Source organism: Polypterus senegalus, chromosome 6, assembly GCF_016835505.1.
Source record: "Polypterus senegalus isolate Bchr_013 chromosome 6, ASM1683550v1, whole genome shotgun sequence".
NCBI classification, from domain to species: Eukaryota; Metazoa; Chordata; class Cladistia; order Polypteriformes; family Polypteridae; genus Polypterus; species Polypterus senegalus.
Genome location: NC_053159.1, coordinates 19,033,441 through 19,060,150, shown reverse-complemented (window position 1 = coordinate 19,060,150; position 26,710 = coordinate 19,033,441). Strand labels below are relative to the sequence as shown.

The 26,710-nt window shown below is 41.6% G+C and overlaps 1 long non-coding RNA gene across 1 annotated transcript; it reads left to right on the top strand.

Moving 5' to 3' along the window:
• The first annotated feature begins 1,080 nt into the window (after positions 1-1,080).
• Positions 1,081-26,099, top strand: LOC120530502. The gene is made up of 3 exons (XR_005633973.1): positions 1,081-1,213; positions 18,919-19,034; positions 25,711-26,099. It is a non-coding gene; the product is annotated as an uncharacterized LOC120530502 (long non-coding RNA).
• Positions 26,100-26,710: the final 611 nt, after the last annotated feature.

Genomic DNA, 26,710 nt, shown 5'->3' with positions numbered 1-26,710 from the left:
CCAGACAAAGCATGCAATATTGTGGGTCCATACTGTGTACAATGAAATTAAAGTCAAAATAAATGTAAGAATTGGTGCTTTTTTTAGATAGATAGATAGATAGATACTTTATTAATCCCAAGGGGAAATTCACAATTCACAATTTAATTATTATTTGCATTTTCTATACTGTCCCAACTTTTTCTCATTTGGGGTTATATGATGCAGGTCGAGCTTTCATCATTCATCATTCTTGAAAATTGGGCAGAATTATAGGAGCTTCTAAACTCACCATGATGTGAACTGTAAAGTTGTGTGAGTTCCAATGTCCCCCTCTACAAATGATGTGCTCCTACCAGCCTAACAAAAATACCAGAATGTCAGTTTTTGATTAACATTGAACACATCGCTTCACATTCCAGTTACAACCAAAGAAAGAATTTTCATCTTAGCCAGCTGAAAAGCCATCTGTGCCTTTTCTAAAAATACAAATATAATTAAAAGGAAAGGCCGCTTCACTTTTATCCACAGTGGAATGAGCAAACAATTAAGGGTGTGGCTTGCATCATCAAGTTCAGGCGCATTCAACAAAGTATTTATGGCAGGTAAAGTGCTAAATCCCCTTTGGCTGAAGACAAGCCTCGCTCGTTCTGGCAAGAGATCAGTGCCCGATGAGACAGCCAGGACTCAGACTGTCGGCTTCTAACTGAACGTTTGGCTGACTTGTAGATGGCTAAAGTTACAAAGCCGCCGTAATCTCGAAACTGCTCTCTAAAGTGATTTTTTTTTTTATTGTGAGCAGAGGCGTAGAAAGATGCTTTAATTAGGGGGTACACCTGACAGAACATAAATCCGTGACGTCACTGCACTTTTCATTAACAATGGACAGTATTTTGTAGAAATATACTTAGGCTGCATATCCATGAACACCTAACTTGATGACTGGCATCTAAGGACATCCTTAGAAGGTCTCAAATCCTCTTGGACTTCTGCAGCATACTTTATTTTTTTTTATAACTACTTAAATGTAACTCAGGATGTTTTGTGTGACCTTTGAAAATGTTCTAATAATGCTCCCCTCTCCTTCCATTAGAAGGTCGATGACATCACAAGGTTCCCAATGGCCCTGGGAGTGCAGAGGATTTAATGTCTATGCGTGAGAAAACACAAAAAAAGCCTAGCCCGAAGGTTTTGGGGTGTCATCACGGTGGCCAGTGATTAATGGCAACAAAAGGTAAGAAGCAGTTTAATGATCTCCTCTTTTTGCTAAAGGTCTTCTAAATGATGCCTGCCCCCTCCATGGCTAGATTTTTTGAGACAGACAGAGCAGTAGGGTAATATGAGAGGAGAGATCACAAATCACCTGCCAGGTTGTCTTCTGAAAGGAAAAATGGTAAGCCACTGTGCCATTCCAAAACCCACATCTCTATGTACCTAACAAATTATTCCAAGTAAGAAGCTGCTGCTTGTGACAGAAACATAGTGGAAAGGGTGTAAGGCTTTCAACAAAGGCCCAAAAAGCACCAGCCTGTCTAGAATTGGCATCTACCCCTGGTCGCATCCCCCCCCAAATACCACAGGCAGACTTTGCTGAAATGAAACCTGACTTTTTAAAAATGTCAAAATGTACTTTAAATTCATAAAATGCACAAAAATACCATTCAAGGGAAATGATTACTGTCAACCTCTGGCTTGATCAGGCTAGTTAAGCAGATGTCTTCTTATATAATACACTTCCGTGGCTGTCCATTTGTCTGTCCAGGATTTTAAATCACCTGTAGCTCACAAATCGTTTGACCTATTGACCTGAAATTTGGTACACATATACTATGTGACGTCTACTGTCCGCTTTCGGGGTGATGATTGACTTCCAAGGTTATTCCTATTTTTATTTTATTTTATTGTAGAGTCGGCTCTATGCGGCGCATGCATACGGGCGCCGTTCATATCTTTAATAATTCTTCAGGCAGATTGAACACTTAAGTTCCAGCTTAAGTGAAAAATTAAGAAAAACGTACTAAGCAATTGTAACACAAACACTGACTTAATCAGGTTTAACACAAAAAGATGCCGACGGAAGAAGAGAAGAAGCAGGCCACTAGGGTGGAGAAAAGAAGAGCTGCTCAGGAAGAAGCAAGCGTATCAACCTCTGAGCAAACGAATGGTAAACATACAGAGAAAGAGGATGAAAACTACTCTAATTATGCAGATCCAGATCGTTTGGATGACTTTAATTTATGCGGGGACAATTCCAGTTCGGCGCGAAGATGATTCTTTTCATGTCGTCAGTTCGCACACTTCTTGATGGTCCGTGATTTTTCGGGTGATTTTTCTATGTAATAAACTTAATAAGCTATAGCGTAATGAAAATTGCATAATTAGATCTGGACCACCATATAGGAACGCTCAAGTCAATTGTATTGTGCAGTGCGCCATTACTGGAAGTTTATAAAACAAGTAGCATTTTTTTGATTTATTAAACAAGGGAATTTATTTGAACATCACAAAAAGAACAACAGAGGAAAAAAAGAGCAAAAAGGTTTTGCCTAAAAAAGAGCAACCCAGGCCAAAGAAATCCCGATATGAAATTTTAAGATTTGAAAACTGACCTAGTCTAGCAGGGCCAGATGTATAATCTGTATGTCTGGAGACAACCATGAGTACATTTTGCTTAAAAGTGGGTGGGAACAATTAGACGGCTCACCGAGTGACACATTTCTAAACCAATCCAATGCCCCATGAAGGCGGTGCTCAAAATAGGGGTGAGGATTTTAAACAGCAAAAAGCACTGGTGTGTCTGTTCACCTGCTCCTGTTCTGATCTCAATAATTTGTCTACAGCTGAACACTTCTCTAAAAAAAACGTTTTAAACATATAAATGTGTGCCTGCTTCTCAAGGCAGTAACAGTCATGAGCGAGGATGATCTAGGGTGAGGGAGAAAACAAGCAAAGTTTACTAAGCAAAAATAAGTATTAGTTTGTTCAAATTATGGAGAAATTAAATTCCTACTGATAATGTAAAGCAATTCATTAATAAATACAATGCAGTAAGTAATGCATAGAACCATCAGTGTCAGAGTAATCCAAATAAAATACAGTAAACTTTAAATTCCAAATTGGAAAGGTAACATTCATTTCTAATCAGAAACTGTAAGTATCCCACAGATGCGGTCCACCACATTCTCCTGATCTGCCACCTCAGCTGAGACTTTTGAGGAAAAAACTTTCCTGTATTTTCAAAGCAGGGCAGATGAGGACGCAGAACAATTCTTTATTTTCACATACATATGCATGGAGTGAGCAATCAATTATACAATTCACTTTAAGCTTGTGCTACTACCATCACCTCATTTAATACATCACATCATCTGACTGTTAATAGGCAGAGCTTTATTATTTCATCCAATTAACTAATGCCACCAGTCTTTTGTGATTCCTTTTCGACCTGAATGTTGCCTCGTAAATAGCGGTGGTCTGCAGACTTTTCCATTGATCTTAGCACTGCTTCATCGGAGGGGTGTTTGGGCTTTTCCATTAGTTTTTCCTCGCTTTCTAGAAGGGTGTTTGTTACTCATTTACCTCATCCTAACCTTGGCAAATCAGGCTGGTGGTTTCCTCAAAGATGAGGCAGACCTCATGTCTTCAAGCTTTAGGCCACGTTTAGTTAAGTCTTTTGTTACATTCAGTCCTTATCCTTATGTTTTAATAATTCATTGTAACAACATCAATTAAGTATATACTTCAAATAAATTGTAAAAGATTATATATTAACTAAAAATTTCATAGTACCCACGGACCTCCTCCGCCTGTCCCTGCAGGTACAAGGTCACATTGCCCTCACCCAGATGCTGCCATGTCAGGACTCCGTTCTTCTCCCTGTTCCTGTGGCTGTCAGCCAACTTGATCCCCACTACCTCTTGGAAGTCCTCCAGCCCCCCATCCTCCTCCCCATAAACTCATCATCAGTGTAGATGCTCTTGGATTTGTTCCCCTTGTTTACCTCTGAAAAATCACTGGTTACTTTCCATTTCGTTTCTTTCTTTTTTTTTTTTTGTTTTCCTTCCCTTTTCTTCACTTTTCCTATTGCATGAACCCCGCTCTCCCTTCCATTCTCCAAATCCCTCTCATGTAGTGCCCTCTGACTGCTGTGCTGCTGTCAACTGGCAATCGTTAATTAGTAATCATGCATGCCGCCACGAGTGCGACCTGTACCAAATAACAGGATGTATCGTAATCACTAAAATTGATTAAACAATTAAAAACTATTCATATCAATCCATCCCATATTCATCTCACAGTAGAAGCACATCTTGTGTCCATCGGTGGCTCTCAGCTTGTCCAGTTTAGATTGCTTTGCTACCTCATGGTCTTTGAATAGAGTTCTGAAACAGGCAACAAGGCTGTCTCAATATAGCTGCTGAGATAGACTTGCCTTCATCGTGGTCTTCTCTTCATGGCCAGATGATGAGAGAGAGAGAAGAATAAAGCCAAACTGACCAACTTTATACAATTCTTGCCTCAAAACACAAACCAATGGGGTGTTGTAGTACAGAATGGCCTCCAATTCAAAAACTAATCATAAACAGCCATACTTTAGACCAATAGAATTAGTTTATCTGTCCCTTCCTGGGCCAGTTCCCAATGAAAGCGCTCAGATACAACTCATCTCCCAGTTGCTTTGTTTAGTCAGTTTATGGCCTTCTTGCAGAGATGGCTAATAAGTCCAACTACAGTCACCCTCGCCAGGCTGGACTGATGCTCCAACCCCTACCTGACATAAATTCCGCATCCTGAGTCAGTCCTGGTGACTGGAGGGGTTGGTTAGGCAAACATCAAAGCACCACTGTTCTCATCAGTGAAGTAAAACATGCCTCCTGAAACACTATTATTACATTTTCTTTGTCTAGTTTACAAATCAAGACTTACAAAGTATTTGTCAGCTTATATGCTAGAAATCACTCCACCACCACACAGGAAAAGTAAACAATATGTTGTCGCTGCTGTTTATAGTTATGACAATAGTGTGGGAGTAGATGTAAGGTTGAAAGAATTGGCAGCTACGTTTGTGAAAATAAGATTTGTAAAATATGCATTGTGACAGATGGCTGGGTCTCATGCCCGGCTGGGACGTCCCTGCAGCATATGTTTCAGGGGAGCAAGCATGGGAAACACAATATCTCCCCCTGGATGCCAGATGGGAGCCTTCCCGAGTTGCAGCGGTGCCTCGGACTCCCGCAGGGCTTCATGGGAGTTGGAGTTTGGTGCAGCCCTGTTGGGTTCCGCAGGTGCTGCAGCAGGAGCTGCTAGCCCGTTTTGGACACTAGTTTCACCACACCCGCAAGTGAAGCCGGATGTCGGCAATCAAGCACCTGGAGCACTTCCGAGTGCCTATTAAAAGAAGCCAGCAACCACCACTCATTGGTCAGAGTCGGGTGGGTGAGGAAAAGGCAGTTCAAGGAGGGACCTCTTTACAGGCAGGTTGGTGTCCAAAAAAGGGGGTAAATACAATACAATTCAATACACAGAAGTAAATGTGAAGTAAACGGTGTGTCACACTTTATCAGGACTGCCATTAAGAGAGCTGATAACCAAGAGGCACAGGAGGTGCAGATTTCAGTTCTCAAAACACCCAAATCGATAAATCTGCCTAACGACACCAGCAGATGCACAGATGAGGCTGCACAATGTCCACCTTCGGGACTGCACATCTAAGCAAAAGGGTAAAGGAAGCTTACATTACTGTCTAAATGGAAGTGCAAGCATGCCGTGCCAGAATACAGGCTCAGCATTTTAACACGTAGTGTACACACAGATCACAACGCTTCTCTAAACTCTCTTTGCGGTTGTTAGGCCGTCTTCTGTAAAATTGGATCCCAGCATAACAACAACAACAGTGTATTTCTTGTATAGCCTAAAATCACACAGGGAGTGCCGCACTGGGCTTTAACAGGGTCTGTTTTTAGACAGTCCCCCAGTTTTGACTTCCTAAGACAAGAAAAAACTCCCAAAAAAAAGAAACGCATCCCTTGTAGGGGAAAAAATGGTAAAGGCAATTCAGAGACCGACCCCCTTACCAGGTATGTTGGGCATGCAATGGGTGTCAAAAAATGGGGTACATACAACACACAAAACAGAACGCAAGTCATCCTCTTCACAGATCTCGACAGCCAATCTGTCATTGCCACTTCAGCATAATCTGTCCCAGTTCACTTTGAACACATCCCCCTGAGTGCTAGAACGGGTGTAAGTAAACTTTTCAAGCTTTGTTGAGCCATTGGTAAAATAAGAAATCCTCCAGACGAGAGCCTCTTTCTGCGTCATTTTTAAAAAATACATCACCAGATATCACAGATGCCAGCCCAATCCATAAATATCTGCCAAGTCAAGTCAAGTTGGGGAGCATGCACTGGTACAGTGCTTTGCCACACCCACCACACAACGAAACAGCTCGGGATCCCAGTTGGCAACTCCCCAGGCAGATACGCAGTCCAGTCCCACCCTCCGGAAATGACCCTCTATCTGTAGCAGCCAGGTGTTACGTGGGCATCCCCTTGGCCTGGTCCAGCCACTCGGATCCCTAACAGTGAGGGTCCTGCAAGCCGGATCACCCTCTGGGAATTGCACCACATGGCCATAGTGCTGTAACTGACCCTCCCTCACAATGCAGGTAATGTGGCTAATTCGGGTCTCCATGAGCAACTGCAAGTTCGACACAAAGTCATTAGCCTTGTTGTGCCCTCACTTGAGAGATGAAATCGTCTCGAGCCAGACAGCGAGTGGCTCAGCTACTGTTAATCATCAGGCTCTATAAATTCTGACTTTTAATTGCTCTCTCAAATGCTTTCGGCGGCAGAATGTGAAGAATAGCTTTGTTTTTGATGTTTATTAAAACTAGACCCTCGAGAGGACAACCGACTCCACTTGATTAAAAATATGCCAATTAAAAAGAAAAAACAGAAAAACGGTGTAATTGCTTGTTGTGATTAAAACAAATTATCCTTTTGGGTGACTCAGTGGAAAGTAATGAGTTTGGCTGTAGTTCTTTTATCACAGATTTGTTTAAATGTCTTGTTGCCATCTGGGGGTGGAATTGAATTTATCATGCGTCGTGGCTTAGCACGCAATTGAGACATATTAGTAAAAACTGGTGTGACACCAAATTACTGTAACCTGAAATGTGTTTCCATTCCCAGTCTGAAGGACTCATCTATCCATCTGTTTTATTATTCAGGGTTCGGGTGGGAGTGCAGCCTGATCTGACAGCATTGGGTTTGCCCCTAGGTGGGAAGACAGTATTTTGCATGGCACAAACATATTATTGTTTGTATTATAATAAGATATAATATTATTGTACAGCCTGATTTTACCCCACCTCGTATAAGCAGGCCATTTTGGGCTTAGTAACATAAACTGTGAGATTCCAGTTTAGGGGTCAACCTGAGCCCAAATACAAGCCCAATTCTGTAAAGGTTTGCAACAGTATGGATAATGCTAAGAGAGAGGTTTGAGTTTCTATCCACCCTGTATTATGATGAAAACATTACAACAAACCTTGTCATTTTTTTTTTGTTTAATTTACACCCATGTCATATCGGATGACCGTGTCACACTCCAAAAAATGTTTTGACAGTTGAGTGTTGGTCACTGTGTCACTTCAGCACTTCATTTAATAACAGTTGTTAAGCATTTGGGCATTGAATACAAATGTTGGTTAAGTTTAACAGGAGTACCGCGGGTTTGACAGTAGTCCAGTTGTCTGCCTTGTATTGCACTTCAGGTCGGGACTGTACTCTCTGCTCATGCAGCCCTGCACTTGTCATTTGGGCAGAATGTGCTTTCTGTTGGAAAATGCAGGAACGTTATTGAAATAGATGGCATCTGAATGGCAGCAATGTGCTGCTTTAAAATGTGTGCATTAGAACAATCTAGATGAGAACAGGCCATTCAGCCAGACAAGGCTCACCAGTCCTATCCACTTGACTCCTCCACAATAACATCAAGGGGAATTTTGAGGGTTCTTAAAGTCCAACTGTCTCACCCCACTACTTGGACACTTATTCCAAGTGTCTCTGGTTTCCTTTGCAAAGAAAAACTTCCTAATGTTTGTGTGAAATTTACATTTAACAAGTTTCCAAGTGTGTCCCCCTGTACTTCTTGATCTAATTTTAAAGTCTCGATCCACTGGACTAATCCCCTTCATCATTTTAAACATTTCAGTCAGGTCTCCTCTTAATCTTCTTTTACTTAAACTGTAAAGGCTCAGCTCTTTAAATCTTTCCTCCTAATTCATCCCCTGTAGCCCTGGAATCAGCCTTGTTGCACTTCTCTTGTCATTTTCTAGCGTTACATCTCTTTCTGGATTAATGGTGCCCTCACAGATGCCATGACCACTGACACACCCCCATTCCATAACAGACGCTGACTTTTGGACCTGACACTGATAATAGTTTGGATGGTCCTGTTCCTCTTTGGCCTCATTTAGAAGTGTTTGTGATGTGCCGTTTGTTGGAAATACAAAATGCAATGTATTTATACATGCAAAACACATTTTAACATATGGTGTACTGCAAACATCAACACAGTAGGTCTACATTGACTACTGAGATTTCAAACCATTTTAGATGGGTAGCACAGTTACTTTTTGGTTTATTAATTATTGATTTGTTTTTTTCTGGTGAAATCGGTTTGTATTTTGTTTTCTCAAGGGTCACTGCCATTTTGTGAGCATCTTTGCATGGCCACAGCAATGTGTTTTACAGTTGATATGCCTGTTGTGCCCGGCAGAGTGCCGATTCTTTTAGAAATGATTGAACAAACTTTGTAGTGTTAATTAATGACAGGATTTGTGTAGCCATTTTGTTTGACTGTGGTATTTGCTTAGTGTTTTGGCCTTTTTTATCAGTTTTGACAGCTACTTTATACTTGGCATTTCCCTCAGTAATGATTTTTGTCTGCTTGTAAATTCTTTTGTCCATCTCCTGGTATTTTCATTCTCAGATTATATTTGAAACAGCTGGCTCTCCTCATAATGCTCAGCATACCTCCTGGTTTTGAAACCCTGCACCACCCGTGACATCTGGTCATAGCTGACTGACTGATGTGGATGCCAAATTGATTTTTATCAGGGATATTCAAACCAGGGGCAGTGAGACGGTGGAGTGCTTAGCACAGCCTCACAGCTCTAGAGCTCGGAAACAGAACTGCTACTCAGTCACTGTCTGGCTGCTATTGTCGTCTTCTCCCCATGGCTGAAGGGGCAATTCTCAAGGTATTCCGTTTTTGTCTCCTACCTCTCATTGACCAGCAAGTTAACTGTGGAATGTGCACTGCGATGGTCCTTAGATCTGAATTACATTAAGCCACTCTAATAATGGATGGATGGATGGATAGTGCTTGAATACATTCAAGATTATCACTTACATTACCAAGATAAAGTACTAAATAAAGTAAAACAAAAAGTACTTTCTGGTTCAGTTCACTGTGAAAGGCTCCTATCTATCTATCTATCTATCTATCTATCTATCTATCTATCTATCTATCTATCTATCTATCTATCTATCTATCTATCTATCTATCTATCTATCTATCTATCTATCTATCTGTACTGATGATAGTCCTTTCATTGTTGTAGCCCATTTCATCCAAGAAGTGAAGGTAGTAATTAAAATGTGGTTTCAGATTAAGAATTGGCTTTTATTGAATTTAACCCTTTAGCTTTGTTGCCCTGTAACACACCACAAAAAGCCATAACATGGTCCAGTTCAAGGTGGGTGAATTACATGTAATATTCCAAGTTCCAGTCTCATTGGTGGAGATCTGAAGGTTCAAGTGAACATTTATGGAGTCAGGAGGAGTGTTAGTACAGACATGAGCAGACAGGGTCGTGGTAAGGGTGTGCAAGAGGGGGACCATAGACACAGCATAAAGGCTGCCTTTTCTAAGAGAACTCATGCCCCAGCCCCAACCCCCAAATAATTTAATGGCTCCTTCTTTCTTAATGTTAAAGAGCTGATGTCTATGATCTCAGTTATCCCATTGGGTCACACAAACCTGACATTTCTAAAATAATCAAACTGTCACGTGTCACCGGTTAGCAAGACTCTTTAGAATTCCATACAAAAGTAATCAGTGGCCTGAAAAATGTTCCCAGGGTCTCCAGATAGTAATCAGGAGTCTCCAGACTGTGAGTGTGAGAACTTTGTTTTCCTTTCTCTTAATGTGGCAGTTCAGGCTGTCAAGTTTGGAAAACTGAACTGTTCAATTTTATGACTTCATCTTCTCTGAGGATAGCACTGCTGCCTCACATTTCTGGAGTTCTTGGTTTAAATCCAGGCCCGGTCACTGTCTCTGCAGATTTCTCCTTATTATCTTGTGGATTTTTCTTGTATTTGTCATGTCCAGGGCTATTTCTTGCTGCCAGGATAGGTTTCAGCACCTTTAGAGACCCCCTTCTTGAATTCAAGATCAAAAACCATATTTGATAAGCTCAATGGACAAGTCCAAGTACAAATAACACCAAGATGCAGACAATAGAAAAAATTGTCTCAAGACTCGACCTGAGTCCAAGAAGTACTACAGCCCTCACTCCAGCCCCATGACCCTGAATTGGATTATGTCAGAAAATGTTCCACTTTTATTTTTATATGAATAGGTGGACGAACCTCAGAGCTCGTCAATCCACTAGGCAAGCTAGGTAGCCAGCACTGACTAACCTTGTCTCCTGCTTCCCATCCAGTGCTGCTGCAATAGGCTGCAGCCCCAGACAAACAGTTATTGACAAAGAATGAGTGAATGGTGGCCCAGAAAACTCTGTACTGGGTAATGGAGCTAAAATGGAAGGTACAAGGAAAAAATCAGCAACCCCAGCTCAACTGTAGGGTCTATGAGAGCAAAGGTTACAAAAGGCTATTAGGAAGGATAAAAGGCGGTTGGAGAGAAACGTTGCAGAAAAGTTGAAAGATGACCCAAAGATATTATTTCAGTGTTTTAGTGGTAAAAGAACATCAAGGAGAAGGTGAAGAGTATTAGGTGAACTAGAATAAATAGATAGAAAGAGCACCGCAGATGCAATTTTTGCTGTGAGGGTGTTGATGGAGAAGTATAGAGAAGGCCAGAAGTAGTTGCATTGCGTCTTTTTGGACTTGGAGAAAGCATATGACAGAGTGCTTCAAGAGAAGCTGTGGTATTGTATGAGGAAGTCGGGAGTGACAGAGAAGTACGTAAGAGTTGTACAGGATATGTACGAGGGAAGTGTGACCGTGGTGAGGTCTGCAGTAGGAGTGACGGATGCATTCAACGTGGAGGTGGGATTACATCAGGGATTGGCTCTGAGCCCTTTCTTATTGGCATTGGTGATGGACAGGTTGACAGACGAGATTAGACAACAGGAGTCCCCGTGGACTATGATGTTTGCTGATGACATTGTGATCTGTAGCGATAGTAGGGAGCAGGTTGAGGAGAAACTGGAGAAGTGGAGATCTGCTCTAGAGAGAAGAAGAATGAAGGTCAGTAGGACCACCAAGGCAGAATACATGTGTGTAAATGAGAGGGAGGTCAGTGGAATGGTGAGGTTGCAGGGAGTAGAGTTGGAGAAGATGGAGGAGTTTAAATACTTGGGGTCAACAGTACAGAGTAATGGGGATTGTGGATAAGAGGTGAAGAAGAGAGTGCAGGCAGGGTGAAATGGGTGGAGTAGAGTGTCAGGAGTGATTTGTGACAGATGGGTATCAGCAAGAGTGGAAGGGAAGGTCTACAGGACAGTAGTGAGACCAGCTATGTTATATGGGCTGGAGATGGCGGCACTGACCAGAAAGCAGGAGACAGAGCTGGAGGTGGCAGAGTTAAAGATGATTAGATTTTCATTGGGTGTGACGAGGATGGACAGGATTAAGAATGAGAACATTAGAGGGTCAGCTCAAGTTGGATGGATGGGAGACAAAGTCACTGAGGCGAGATTGCGCTGGTTTTGACATGTGCAGAGGAGAGATGCTGAGTATATTGGGAGAAGGATGCTAAGGATGGAGTTGCCAGGAAAGAAGAAAAGAGGAAAGCCTAAGAGAAGGTTTATGGATGTGGTGAGAGAGGACATGCAGGTGATGGGTGTGACAGAGTAAGATGGAGAGGACAAAAAGATATGGAAGAAGATGATCTGCTGTGGCGGCCCCTAATGAGAGCAGCTGAAAGAAGAAGAAGAGGCATGATTTTTACATTTATAAGACATTTAGAAATATTTCCATTTTTTTCTATAAATTTAAATGCTTAACTCTCTTTTGTTGCTTTTGTTATATTTTGACCTTTCTCTCTGCACTTTGCTCCCTTCATTGTATCTTATTAATGACAATTAAAAACGAGCAGAGCAGACACCCAGGCAAACGACACTGAATAATCAAAGACTGCAACTACTTTAGCATCAGACCCACTGATTAGAAAATAATGGGTTAAATAATTAGAACACACGGAAAAATAGAATGAACATCAAGATGAAAATATTGTTAAAAAGAAAAAAATATATTATTCCCACATAACTGCTTAGTACCTTTTAATATTTTTTTTACCAAACCTAGTTTTCTAATTTCTATATTGTTCCCAAAACACAGAATCTTGGAAATAACTCATCACTTAATTAGCCCAGGAGTCCAATTAAAAACAGAAAATGGTTGGAACAAAAACCTGCAGCCACAGTGGGGTCCTCAGGACCGATGTTGAGAACCCCTGCTCTAAAGCATGGTAGAGTTACACGTAATCGCACCCCCTGGCGGTACCCAAGGACCCCAACAGGGTTGCCCTTCAAAACTCCAATTCCCAGGACACCCTGCAGGTGGGGCCCAACCAGAGGAGCACTGCCCTTTTTTGTAATGGGAGACAAATTGTCCATAATCTCCAGCTTCCCTTGGTCCATTCATTATTTGTTTATCCCGACTGGGATAGGAATCTGTAACCAACCCAGCTGGGTGGCACCTCCTTTCATGTAGTGCTTCCATTTCCAATTCCAACGAAGTTCTTTATTTGAATACATTCTTGTCTGTCATGGCACTGGAGAGCAGCAACATGTTGCGTGTTGGTTAGACATTAATATTGCAATATCAATAGTACACTTACTCAATTAATGTGACCCCAAAGGGGCAGCATAATTACTAGAGATCAGTGGAAGACTCCTAAGGTCAAATCAGTAAGAGCAGGCTGGACAGGGTCACATCACTTCTCACTCCAGGTTTGTTTTGAAATAGTATTAGTAGAAGATGCCAAGCAGATGTAGGCTGGCATAAAAAGACTGATTCACTTCCTGTTGGTGCCAGTTACACCAGCTTGCAGTGTCCCAGACAAACACTTCTTTATGTTAACTGGCACACTCATACACACTTTTGCAGTTATCCAAAAGGGCCAAAGTCAGCTGGCACTAGTTTGCCACCCGCACGAATACGAAACACTTGGAGCTGTTTAGCTGTTCCCATTTCCCACATGAGCTGGGAGTGGATCAGAATGGGCAGCTGTTTCACATGCGTGTTTTATGGTTAATGGTACTTGACACACATGACACACACACTTTTACTTGGAGGGTTTGGTTCCCCGAGGGCAGATAATGATGGCTTGGACTTTTTCTTTTCCAAGACTTGCTGCTAATTGCATCTTTGAAAAGGGCCTTGTGGCCACGGAACAGAGAGGCATATGGGAACAGAACAGGAGAAGACCTGGAGAACAGCTGCGCGGCAAAGACCACAAGAAGGACGTGCAAAGTGGAAGGAGACGTCCCCAAAGCATCCATTATTCATGAGCTGATATCTTTACGGGAGCGCCTTCTCACAGTCTGAGGCCCCATTAGCAGTTTCACACAAATACACACTGCACACCACACAGCAAAAAAAAAAAATGAAAGTGTCAGATACAGCGTCACGGCCTTATCAGTGCACTGACATCTGCTTAGCCTTTTGGTCTCATCTTTTCTTTTTCAGATAACCATCACTCGATGTTGGCTTTATATATGGCGCCTGTAAAAAGGATTCAGCTCTTGGAAGTGTTGCTATACCATATTGAGTCATTGTGGATTTCATTTGGCTTTTTTAGTGAGAAGCCAAGCAAAATGACACCTTTTATTGGCTAACTAGAAAGATTACAATAGCCAGTAAAAGGTGTCATTTTGCTTGGCTTCTCACTACATTCATAATGGCTAACGCAGTACAACACCTGAATACTATTTGGCTTTTTTGATACTGACAATCAGAAAGAGACACTTTAATGTCAAAGTGAAGAGCGGTCTAAATTAATTACAAACTAGGGGGCTTTGCCCCCTGCTCGCTTTGCTCGCCAACCCCCCCTCCACTTCCCCCACTTGCTTTGCCTGCAAACCCCCCTGTCTCTGCCGCTCACGTTGTGAAGAGGGTGGCTGAATGCACCCCAAGGAGATGCAGTTGCTCCTCTGAAACCCCCTCTTAACCGGTGATACAATGGGAAACAAATACTGTTTTTGTTTTTTTTTTACCTCCTCTTTGCTTGATCAGCTGCTGGATTGCTGCTGCCCTGGCATGTGATCTGCATCATCATATCACCTATGTCTATATAGTCAATCTTTTTTCGCTTTTACCTTTTCATTAATATCACATTGAATTTTGGTGCCGTGTTTGGAATTACATCGTGACAATGCAACGTATAACTGCTCATGAGTAAATCTTGTTTCTTTCTCTCTACACGAACTGTGACTGACAATAGCATTCACACAAATGAGAAATGATTTTTCTTGCGGGATTTCACTTTCACCAAACAACAAATCTTTTAGTTCTCGCGGATACGCCCTCTTCATTGGGAAGAAACACTACTTTTTTTCCTGATGACAACACGAATTAGACGATCTACAAGTCTCCGACTTAAAGTTTAAATCCGAACAATATATTCTGTCTCTTTTCACTGTTCCGTTATTTCACCAAGTAATACTTTCTGTTTGTTTGTGCTAATGCGATCTTTACTATCATTTCTTTGAGACTTTTGAATTTTAGTACTTTCATTATCTCTAACCTGCTCTGCATGTGTATCACGACAATGTTTTTGAATCCTTTACAACTTTCCACTTTGTCATCTACTCTTTGTCTTTTATTTCCGGCCCCGGGTGTGGTTAAATCTCTTGGCACAAAGTCTCATCTTGCGGGATGCGAAAGTGTCTCAGTGATAAAATCACATCTTGTATCCTTCTAACCTTCAAAGATTTTTTTTTTTTTTTTATAATAGACAGATATACAGTAAAACACAAAATTCTCCATTACTTGAGTCCATGTTTAGTAGATACATCAAATCCTCCATTGGACTGAGGCCTGCACTCTGACACGGCCTCTCCAAGACATTCACACTGTTGTTTAGGAGCCATTCCACTGTAGCTTCATTTGGCTTTATGCTTGGAGTCCTTGACTTGCCAGAAAACCAATCTTCTCCCATGGTGCAGGTTTTCCTCTAGGAATTTCCTGAATTCTCTTCCATTCATTTTTTCCCTGTACCCTCACCAGCCTTCCAGAGTCTGCTACAGAGCAGCATCACCACAGTTTGATGCTGCCGCCACCGCCATTAGCCACTAATACACAAGCGAGGTGAGCACATCACCAAACAAAACCTCAGAGGAGAGAGAAATTCACTTAGCCGCTGATAGACATTGGAGGTGAGCACGTCGGCAAAACGAAACCGCTGAGGAAAGAGAACCTTAACCGATTTAATGCTAATACAAAAGTGAGGCGAGCACATCGGTAAAACAAAACCACTGAGGAAAGAGAAACTCGCTTAGCCGCTAATACATAAGCGAGGCAAGCACATCAACAAAACGAAACCGCAGAGGAAAGAGAAACTTGCTTAGCCACTAATACATAAGTGAGGCGAGCACATCAGTTAAACAAAACCGCAAAGGAGAGAGAAATTCGTTTAGCCGCTGATAGACATTGGAGGTGAGCACGTCAGCAAAATGAAACCGCTGAGTAAAGAGAACCTTAACTGCTTTAATGCTAATACATAAGTGAGGCGAGCACACAAAGCCACTGAGGAAAGAGAAACTCACTTAGCTGCTAATGCATAACTGATGCAATTGATTGAAGTGCCAGAATCCATGGTTTTTAGGAACTCAGGCTTTTTACAGCACGGGCTTACACAGCTATTTAGAAATAAAAGTGCACAGTTCTAAGTAAAATAGCAATGAGAATGATGCACTGCTTGAAAACCGCCACACCACTAATATGTAAACACACAACTCAACAGTCTGCATCTTTATTGTCGGAAATGCGATGCACAACCAGTCATTACGCTCTCATAGAGATCTTCTATCTACTCATATCTCCACGCTCTCGGGTGTGTTTCTGCCGTTATTTAGGGTAAGTTAATTTTGTGTGCTACAGTATATTAGTTTATATAATTTTTTAGATTTGGCTAAAAAAAATTGAAAAAAAATTAAAAATGATCTAATGTTTTTATTTATTCTAATGATAAATATTGAACTGACGTGTAATAAAATAGAAACTCCAATTATGTTTATTTTGGAACTATTATACTTATTCCTATTCAATTCATGACTGTAAACGGGTCCTAAGAAGTCAGGAGCACAAAATCTGAAAGAAAAAACAAAAATATGTACCGAAAGACAACGTGAGGACTCAAATACAATTAAACAACAGATTTCAACCGGCAGTATAAATGTAAGTAAAGGTCCGCCACACCACTCTGAGCGGTGTGCGCCTTTATTGTCGGGACCGCGATGCACAGCCAGTCGTTACACTGTTGTAGTGATCCTCTGTCTACTCGTATCCCTACCCTCTCGGTGTGTTTGAAGCTAATTAGATTTTATTAAGCCTGATAGGGCGCAAAGCGTTCGACCGTAACACACGGCTGAATTTTGTTCTGTCTTGAAACTCTATATTTTTTATATATTGTTTTCATTTTATTGGATGTTGTAATTTGTTTACTGTATGTAAATAAATAAAATACAAAAAGAATATTTTTTTGTGAATACAGTAAATTTGTTTTATTCATTTTGATTGAAGAAGGGCACTTATTTTCCCTTTCGGCACCAGGCGTCTTTTTGCACACTATGGCTCTGCCCAGACCTTAACCCAATGGAGGTGCTGTGGAGCGCTGTTGACACCTGACATTCTAAAACTGTGGCGCAGATGAAGCACCTCTATAATACCGAATGGTTCCCAAGTTCTTCCTGAACGTTGTCCCGGTCTGATCCGCAGCTGGCACAAGTGCGTGTGTGAGGCTGCTTCTTCCAAAGGAGGTTCAAGCATTCATTAAATCCAAGGGTTAACTTCGTTTCTTTACAGCACACTGTGAATATTTGATGAAGACGTGACAGATTGTAGCTGTTTGTGTGCTGTTAGCATCAGCCTATTGTGTCTGTCTGTACCTGATGATGAAGATCACACCACATTTTATGACCAGTTAGTGCAGGACACCCGGTCAATTCCAAAGTGCTCACATACTTTTTCTTGTCACGGTAAATGCCAAATAAATGTTTCTAGTTCATGTACACCCCTCCTGCCTGTTGGACCTCCACACCCCAGAACAATTAAATGTCAGTCAGTCATTGTCTAACCCGCTATATCCTAACACAGGGTCACGGGGGTCTACTGGAGCCAGTCCCAGCCAGTACAGGGCGCAAGGCAAGAACAAACCCAGGGCAGGTTGCCAGCCCACACTAACAGCACAATTTAGGATTGCCAATGCACCTAACCTGCATGTCTTTGGACTGTGGGAGGAAACCCACACAGACATGGGGAGAACATGCAAACTCCACACAGGGAAGACCCGGGAAGCGAACCCAGGTCTCCTAACTGCAAGGCAGCAGCACTACCACTGCGCCACCCCCAATTAAATGTGATCCACTAATATGGATTTTCATTGTTACATGAGGTGAATCCCACAAGTGACCCCGGATTACTCAAGGAAGGGACGGCCAAATAAATGACAAGAAAAACTTGAGAACAGCTGGTGTTAGGGGAATCAACCTCAGTAAATAATTTAAAAAGAAATAATTATAGTCCTGCTATCACTTTATGAGAGTCATCTGCTCTCGTTTTGTTTTTTTTTGCTGGATATCCTGCACCATATCCCCCCTAACCCACCCTTAACCGCCTTCCTATAAACTCCTTGTTTAAGCACTGGATTCCTTTCCTTGTTTGCTTTGGTCCCAAGCCCGTGGCTTAGCAATTCCAGTGCAATTGCCCAGTTGCCATGGTTACCATGAGTGTGAGGAGGCCTCTGTGTCATTATCGAATTAACTTGCAAAAGCTTCAATTAAAAACAGATCTGTCCCAATCAGCATCCCGAGTGTCTGGAATGGCATTCCATGGAAGAAAGTGGGATGAATGTATGGATCAAGGAAATCGGACCAGACTGACAGATTAGGACCTGGTCTCGCAGCTTCAGCAGGCAGCTATTACACTCCTCAGGCCTGGCTTTAATCAGCTTCTGGCTGTCCCAACAGTTTTATCTCTTCAATAAATCATTTCTCTTTTTTGAAAAATACTGCGCCATGGGGGTCAAGACAACTGACACAGTAATAAAGCTGAACTGCCATCATCTAGCAGCTTTGACATAATGCAGTCTGTTTGCTTTTGCCCAATTATTCTGAGCCACCTGAGAAATTGTATATGTGTTATGGGCAGGCCCACTATGATGGGCACATGGTGCTATTAACATTTTTAACAGAAGCTGGCTCCCCCTGCTGGCAAAGGATAACATACACACTATGTATCCTCTTCTGTTAGTTGTTGTAGGAGTTGTCTTGTATTTGTATGGCATGTGTTGCCAGTCATATCAGTTCTAGGATTTCTTCTTAGCCTTAGGTTTATCCTCTGATTTATATTTTATATGTTTTTTGTTTATGTTTAATTTTAGGTAATATTGTTATGTTTGAATATTAATCTAATGTATTGTGTATTTAAGTTGCCTTCTTATGTTCCCTGTGTTCTGTAGGTGCAACTCCTAAGTGGTGGGACCACCATGATGTCACTGCTGCTCAGGCTGCCCTTTGCCTTTATATTTAGGTGAAGCTGGAGGTCCCTGGGGAGTTTCATTGAGTGTTCATTATTGTGAGTATTGTATTATTTGTTCTAGTTTCTGATTATTTTTGGTTTATCAACTCTATACACCGCCTCCATGGGCTCTATCTTCGAGTCCCATGGTATCACTTATCGGTTCTATGCTCATGATACACAGCCGTATCTGTCGTTCCTTCCAGAAGACCACCGTCTAGAACCTCAGCATGTCCACATAGATACTGCAACCTGGATGAGCTGAACCCGGCAGACATAACTTCTTGTAATCCCAGATCATCTGTCTGTGCAGCAACCCATTGCTGTTCATCTTGGCTCATTTTTGTTAACCCCAGCCAAGTCTGTACACAGTCTTGGGGTGGTGACCAATAAGCAGCTCTTCTTGAGGGACCATGTGTCTGTGGTTTCTCTGTCTCACCAGTTTACTCTAGAGAGATAAGGTGCTATATGATAGATAGATAAGAAAGGTGTTATTTCATAGATAGATAGGAAAGGCACTATAAGATAGATAGGAAAGGCACTATATAATAGATAGATTTCAATTTTGTGGACTGGACTTGATTCCCTTGGCCTGCTCATTTATGCCTAGTTTTTATTACTTTTTTTCCTGCTTGCTTGTTTATTCATCTTTTCTTTTGAACATTTAACATGAGGAACTTTGCCAGAGGTTTATGGTTATCTTCTTCCTTGAAGGGCATTTTTTGTGTTTTCTGAACATTTAAAGGTATATTTTGAACTTTAAATGCCTGGACCCTGCATTTTAGGCCTGTGCATGCTGAAGGCTGCCTTTGGAGTTTGGGGATTGGCTGCCTGAGGTGAGGCTTTACCTGGGCAGGTTGGTGAAGGTCCTGGCCTGCTTTGTGGAAGATGTAGGAGGCTCACACTCTTTTGCCATGTTTGTATTGCCTGTTCACAACATTGTCAACAGTTTGCACTGTATTATTCCATAAAGAGAAATAAGCAGAAAGCCATTTTTTTAAAAAAGTGAATTTGAAACATTTATGAGGTTTGAATTTAGTCAAATAATTTTAATTGAATGAAAAAAATGATGTATCTAATAAAGTAAAGTAAAGCACAACTGATTGGGCAGCACAGATACGTCACCTCACATTTTTAGAGTCCTGGGTTGAAATCTCAGCCCTGGGGCCTCATGCAAAACGGCATGCATAGAACTGACACTATAAAATGGCATGCAGACAAAAGCAGAAATGTGCTTACGCACAAAAAAATCCAGATGCATAAATTTGTGCGTTTGCCAGCTTTCACGTTTTTCTACTCCATAAATCCCGGTCAGCATGAAAAGTAACGCACGTGCACACACCTGCTGTCCTGCCCCAACTCCTCCTAGAATTACGCCTCTTTGAATATGCAAATCAATATAAATCGCCCTTAAGCTCAGCGTTCTGTGTAAAGACAATGGCAAAAGCACAGGGGAAAATAGAAGAATTTCAGCGAATACCAAGTGGAGGCAAAGAAAAACATACTATTTGTTGGTTTAAACAGTGGTATAATAAACAAAAGGAAGTTGATCGAGTGACACAGAGTGTCGGAGAAACTCAAAAGCTCAAATTCACTACTACACTACAGAAAAGCACCTTATACCTTATACCCCCCCATTGGCCAATCCACACGTCCAGGTCAGGGTGATGAGGAGCCTCTGCTTATCCTGGCTGCATTAGGTGCCAACCTTCTAGATGTGGGAGGAAATTGGAGTGCCAGAAGACAAGTCCACATGGACATGCAGGATATGGACACAATCTGAGCAGACCCCCTTAGAGTGGGATTTGAACCCAGGAGCTCTGAAGCCATGCTACAATACTGCTAACTACTGTGCTGCCAGTTGGCCCCATTCATATTCATCAAATAATGTGTTCTAATTTTTTTAAAGACGGACCCCAGCTCTCTTAATTAATTAATGAAAGATCTCTGAGCAAGCACTACACTGGAGTTTCTGTAAACTCTGACTGTGTAAGGCGCTATATAAATGAATTGACTCATTTCTCATGAAGCAGAATTTAGAAGTTGAATTGAGTCGAACCAAAGACTGATTAGTACGATCTAGTGTACTTGAGAGAGTCCATTTTGTAACCGTAATTTTATGGGGTCCTTATTGTCTAGTAAACATGCAAACTCCACACATGTGCTAATCAACAAACAACATGTCACCAGGAACCAACCCTGGACGGGGTGCCCATTGATTGCAGGGCGCTATATCAAGGCTAATTTAAATCCATGGAATAAACTCTGCTTATCTAAAAATGAAAGGAGTCCGGGATGTGGCTTGGGTAGAGAAGGTGCCCTGCACTTTGTGTGGGCAGGCATGCGTCAAGTTTAATTCTAGAAGTGCCACACTGAACCATCGACTTCATTCTCCTCTGCATTTAATTAACAACCGCAGGACCCAACACAGCAGAGACAGGGAGGTGGGCCAAGGTGGCAGAGATTTGTGTGTGCCCTTCACAGTTCCATTGGCACGTAGCCAAGGAGGGGGAATGATGGTAGGAGAGGTGGGCTGTGTTTGTTGTGTTGTATCGCTAGGCAACATGGGTGGAGGGCTCAGCAAGCTTATGGTCTACATAAAAAGAAAACCCTAAAGTGCGGGATGACAAATCTAGGCTCCAAAGTGCCTATTATAGGCTTTTTAATACAAATAATAATAAGTTCATCCTGACTGTCAACGTAAGTTGCCCGTGACCTTTAAAGACCATTTCAGGCCCCCCTTTTAACACAGTATCTTCTTTCCTATGGTGACGTCAGATAGTGGTCACATGTTGTGTAGTGGTCATACATGCAGGTGTAACCTGGGATAAGTTTTAGACCAGGGATGTCGAACTCTGGGCCTGGAGACCTGGTGGGTCGCAGGGGCTGCAGGTTTTCATTCTAGCCCCTTTCCTACTCAGTGACCAATTTTCACTGCTAATTCATTTCTTTTCCCTTCATTTTCATAGCCCTGTTTTTAAGGATTCAGTCCTCTGAATTGATTCCTTTCTTCATTAAATGAAAGCTAAACAGAAATGAGACGTGAAATGAGCCAACAGATGACCAGCTAAACTGGGATTTCAAACTCCAACCAATTTCACGCCAACCAGTCTCTTAATGAGAAGCTGATTCTTGGTCTTACTTAAACAAATTATTTAATTCCATGGCTTGTTGCTGCTCTCATTCTGAAACAGCAGACATTTACAAAACTGTTGATTTTTCTGTTTTTTCTAAGAACATCATCAAAATGTTTTGGTGACCTGAGAGATCAACCTTACTGTGACCATCTCCTTTCTTTATTTCCAGACTAGGGGGCTTTGCCCTCTGCTCACCAACCCCTGTGCGGGCGCTATGCGCTTGCCTATTTGTGGTTCTGCCACTTGTGTATGGGAAAGCAGATGAACAATTTAAACAGATTGTTATTTTCATGGGAATTGTTACATATGCATAATAGACCTAACTGTTTTGCATTACAGCAAGTAATTAACCATAGTAAAATGTAATAATTTGAAAGAAAATTAATGCTTCATGTTCTATTTGTTGCATAATACAATTTCATTCTGTTTGGCTTTGAAATTAACACGCAAATACTTTTTAAACTTACACTTTTACTGAAAAGCATCTGCAAAACCGGCATGGTGGCGCAGTGGTAGCGCTGCTGCCTCGCAGTTAGGAGACCCGGGTTCGTTTCCTGGGTCCTCCCTGCGTGGAGTTTGCATGTTCTCCCCGTGTCTGCGTGGGTTTCCTCCCACAGTTCAAAGGCATGCTGGTTAGGTGCATTGGTGATCCTAAATACAATACAGTACAATTTATTTTTGTATAGCCCAAAATCACACAAGGAGTGCCGCAATGGGCTTTAACAGGCCCTGCCTCTTGACAGCCCCCCAGCCTTGACTCTCTAAGAAGACAAGGAAAACTCCCAAAAAAACCTTGTAGGGAAAAATGGAAGAAACCTTAGGGAAAGGCAGTTCAAAAAGAGACCCCTTTCCAGGTAGGTTTGGCATGCAGTGGGTGTCAAAAGAAGGGGGTCAATACAATACAATACATAGAACAGAACAAATCCTTAATACAGTATAAAAATAAAAATTTTAGAAGTACGAAGCAGAATTTAACAATAGATGATATCCCATAATATGATTTGGATTTGTTTAGAGTCCTGGAGACCTCAGCCATCAAGCTGCTTCTCCCATTTGGCCATGCCACGGCTGAAATAGCACTAATCCGATGAAAGGACCCCTCTTCATGATTCCTGTGATCCTCCATCAGGGATGACTTTACCTTAGGCAGGCAAAACAGCTTGGCAGGTGGGCCGCGGCACCAAGTGCCACATTTGAGTACCGAGAAGAGAAACAGAATAGGTGAGGGTCAGTAACAAATTAGAACTATCTTGTTCCTTATATTTTAGTGCTAATAACTAACAACAGAGATGCAGTCTGTACAGTAAATCAGCAGCTCTAATCAGGGTGTGCTAAACTGAAGAGGTGAGTCTTCAACCGATATTTGAAAGTTGAGACCAAAGGGGCATCTCTTATAGTAGCAGGCAGACCAGTCCACAGTTTAGGGGCCCTGTAACTAAAAGATCGACCTCCCTCTGTTATTTTATTAATCCTTGGAATCCTAAGCAGACTAATTCATAAGAGCTGAGAGCGCAGGAAGTGTGTCTGACAAAAGCATTCACACAAATGAGAGGTGAAAGGACCGTGGGAGTGGTTGAATGTGGTTGAGAGGTGGGCGGGACTTTAGAGAATCTTCCAAAAAGTCTTGAGATCTTAATGTGTGCTCTGCTTTGTAAGTCATGATAAGTTCAGACAAGTAAGCCGGACCTCAGCCATTTAATGCTTTATATGTTAAGAGGAGGATTTTTAAATCTGCCCTAAACTTAACTGGGAGCCAGTGTAAGGATTTAAGAACTGGAGTTATGTGTTCGTATTTTCTTGTTCTTGTAATAACAAGAACAAATTGTCCCTAGTGTTTGCTTGGTGTGTGTGTAAGTGTCCTGCAGTGAGCTGGCACCCTGCCCGAGGTTTGTTTCCTGCCTTGTGCCCTGTGTTGGCTGGGATTGGCTCCAGCAGACCCCTGTGACCTTTATTAGGATAAGGCGGGTTAGAAAATGACTGACTGACTGAAATTTTTATCAATATTGCTTTGAATTTTGAGTTTGTGTTTGGACTTTCATCGTGACAATGCAGTGCATAACTGCCCGTGAGTGAATTTCGTTTCATTCTCTCTATTAAATAAACTGACTTTTTCGAATGTTTGGTTCTGAGATTTGTTAATTGTCTTTGCAAAAGCTATTTTAACGGGAAACTGTTAACGTTTTAATATGAATGGCATATCAAGATCTCCTTGAGTGTCTAATGTTATCCCCTGAAGATGTACTACATTACATTCTTTCTACAGTAATTTGTGCGGAGGTAGACTGGACGGTGTTAACAGTTGTAGATATTCTACAGGATATTGTAAGTTGTTGTTTTCATCTTCCGCACCATCACCACCAACTGTTTCAGCATAGTCTACTGATACGCATTTAACCAATTTGCCGTGTAACCGATCGACAATTTTCACATTAATTTGTTTGACTTCATCATTTCTCAGTTCTAGGATTGCCCGTGTACTCATTTTTTCTGTTGATAACCCTTCATGATGAAATTCTTCAAGAAGATTTGGACATATGTCTTCTTTAATTGAGAACTTAAAGTGAGGAAAACGTTAAAATTCATAAGAGCTGAGAGCGCAGGAAGTGTGTCTGACAAAAGCATTCACACAAATGAGAGGTGAAAGGACCGTGGGAGTGGTTGAATGTGGTTGAGAGGTGGGCGGGACTTGAGAGAATCTTCCAAAAAGTCTCGTTTTGTCTCAGGATTTTTTTATATAATAGAGAGATATGGTGTGATGGGCACAGATGAGCTGGTCATGCAGTGGCTTGTTTTGTGTCTCATTATTAATTGGCTGCTAATTAAGGAAAAAGAAACAACAAAGGGGCCTGAGCCAATTTATGTAAAATTAAGGCAAAAGAAGTTAATTAGCTACAAAAACTGGTCACTAATGAAGAAGATGGTTAGAATGAAAACCTGCGGCCCACCAGGACTGAAGTTCAACACCCATGTTTTAGAGAAAGGGAAAAAAAGCACCTAGTGTGTGACATTTTAATAATGTTAATTCAAGAAAAAAGTAGTGAGTGCTTAAAGGGAATTGAAGTTTGAGCACTTAGCATGACTCATAGCTGCTAGTGCTCCCTGGTTGGCCTGTCTCAATTGGTGTGGGGCAATAAACGGGACAGGATTGGAGGTTTGTAAAAGAGAGAGGCAGGGTTTGGGGTGGGGCTTGAATAAGAGACATGGGCACAGCATTGCCAGGTCAGTGGTTTTTCCGCCCAATCAGGATACTTTTGATCAGCGTCTGCAGGAAAACAAATTAACTTTTGCAAGTTCTGCTTTTTTGGCTAATTAAAAAAATAGCATAGTATTTTGGGCTATTCTTTAAACTCCTTCCTCCACTTTAATAGCATTTCTTTCATTATTCTGATACCCTTGTCCTGCCCATCACACCTTTATACGTATTTTTTATTATAAAATCTCCCAGTCTTTGATTGTATGTACCGAAGTCATCACTCTTGATGCCAATCAAACGCTTCCCAGTTTATGACTTTTTCTATGCCGGGGATTGGGTTTGTTTTTTTTTTTTGGCAGCACTGTGTGATTTTTGGCCTTTTCTTGGGTTATAATTTTTTAAGTACCAGGCACGCTGGACATTAGAAGAAGAAGATGAAGAAGAAGAGGAGAGGAGCAAGTGTGAGAAGAGGCTGACGCTGAAGTCAAAACGAAAGAAAAGAGAAAGGGCCATCAGACACAAAAAACAATTCAGGACGATGAAAAGTAAGCACCGGTCTCACGAAAGTTTGTATTCAAAAATTAAGTCTCTAAAGTGAAAGAAAAGGTGAGACGAGCAGTAGCTGAATGTCTAGGTGAGCGCGAAAAGGAAATAAGTGAACTGTTGAGGATGTGAAGAGAACAAAGACAGAAAGAAATAAAATGGAAAGGAGGGCTTCAGAGGGTCGAAGACATGGGGTCAACTCTGGCAAACCGCTGGCGAATTGGTGCTTCCTGACAGCGTGAGATGGGAAGTTTAGAGGAGTGAGAAGCTCATTTGAAAATAAGGTTTGTCGATTCATTTTTTCATTTAGCTTGAGGTAAAATCTCAAGTTTAGGAGCCACTTCTGTTTTAGTTTTTTGGCCATCAGGCTCACAAGCCACAGTTGGGGACCCCAATAGAAAGTGTGTAAGCAGTACTGAACTTTATAAGTATTGGGGGTGAGCTCACTGGTGGTATTTGGAAATATGTTGCTGCTCATGGGTTTTATTAAATTCTATTTATTGTTGTCTATTTATGAATATTTTTGAGTTGTATTTTTTGGTTTTGTTCTTTGAATTGTAATTTTTCTTATTTTTATGTCATTCAAATTCAGTTTTTGCCAGAAGAGATCCAACTCTGTTGCAAGACCCTTAACGTAAAAATTGCTCCAGTGTTGTTTTACAATGGCTGACTCTGTGATTAGATCCCTAAAAGTTCATGCAAAAAGACAATATCCCCTCGGGGGTTAATAAAGCATATCAGCATTCCCACTGATTTTGTTCATTATTGGTTAATTATGCACTGTCTCTTTTAATTTGCATGTGTTCCTTGGGCTTTGTGGGCGGTTCCTCAAGGGGCGGGGCCACCCTGACATCATTCCT